The sequence below is a fragment of the Passer montanus genome, unplaced genomic scaffold, assembly GCF_014805655.1.
Source record: "Passer montanus isolate IOZ18808 unplaced genomic scaffold, ASM1480565v1 scaffold315, whole genome shotgun sequence".
Taxonomy (NCBI): domain Eukaryota; kingdom Metazoa; phylum Chordata; class Aves; order Passeriformes; family Passeridae; genus Passer; species Passer montanus.
Window position 1 is genome coordinate 1 of NW_024367875.1, and position 1347 is coordinate 1347.

Here is a 1347-nt window from a genome sequence, read left to right on the forward strand (position 1 = left end):
ATAATCTCAACAAAGGAGAGGGATGCCACAGGTAAAGGGAATGGGGAATGATCAGGAGGAAACCATTTGGGAAAAATAAGGGGATACAAAACCAAAACCACTACAAAGTATAAAAACACACTACAACAAACTAACATATCCTTTACCTTCTTAGCTATCCAGTAAGACTGGCTCAGCAAGTCTTTTTTCTACATCAAAACTTGCTTTCATTTCTATTCCTTCTTCAGATTCTACACTCAAAAATCTTTCTGCTAAGCATCCATGTCTGTGAGACATCCTTGTCAAACTTTCACCCTTCCCAACAAGAGCAGTGATTGTCCTGCTGTGCTGGGCACTGGTGAGGCCACACCTCGGGTGCTGGGTCCCTTTCTGGGCCCCTCAATAATAACTGAAGTTTCTCTAGCAATTGCTTTATTAATTATTTGCCTCCCTTCCCTGCCTGGCTCTGACAGGAACTACACCACAGGGAAAGTGCCTACAGCCAAGGGAAGGCTGTGGTTGGGCACCTGGTTCTGTTTGTTGTTGCCGCTGGCGTTGTTGTTTGTTTGCCTTGTTGTACATACTGGCAAAGAACTGTTACTCCTTTTCCCATATCTTTTCCTGAAAGCCCCTTAATTTCAAAGTTATAATAATTTGGAGAGAAGGGGGTCACATTCTCCATTCCAGAGAGGTCCCGCGGACACATGTCTTTCAAACCAAGACAAGATGACAATTAACAATTAACAATTGTTTATTAACAATGAACTGGCAATTATCAAGAACTTGTCAATCTAACGAACAATTAGTTAACTTAGCTAACTAAAATCTAAGATAAGAAATCTAACGAACAATTAGTTAACTTAGCTAACTAAAAGGTAAGATAAGAATGTTCTTGGAGTTTGGGAGGGCAGCTCCAGACGTCTCTGGTCAAGAGTGGGAGATCATCCTCAGAAGGCAGGATGTCGCCGGCTCCTGCTGGATGCTCCAGCTCACACAAATCCTGTCCCTCGGGTGGTGTTCTCCACCTTGGGTCCCTGGCCTTTCTCCATCTGCACTGATGGTTCATCAGGATTCTTCCACTCCTGGGCTCTGCCTGTCACAATCATCTGAGTTGGCTCCAGGTTGGGAATCCTAGGAAGAAAGGGACTGGTATTAGCCAGATGAACATCCCCAGCCAGCCACTTTTCCATCTCCTTGCAGAGCACACAGTGTTGCATCTTCTCTCTGTGCAAGCAGTGAGCAGCAAGTGAAACAACTGAACTCGCTGCATGGAGGCTGCAGAGCTGCAAGGGCAGGAACATGACCAGTTAAATGCCTGGGCACCAACTACAGCCCACGGGCTCCCATGTAGAGAAGCAGGCCTTGCTT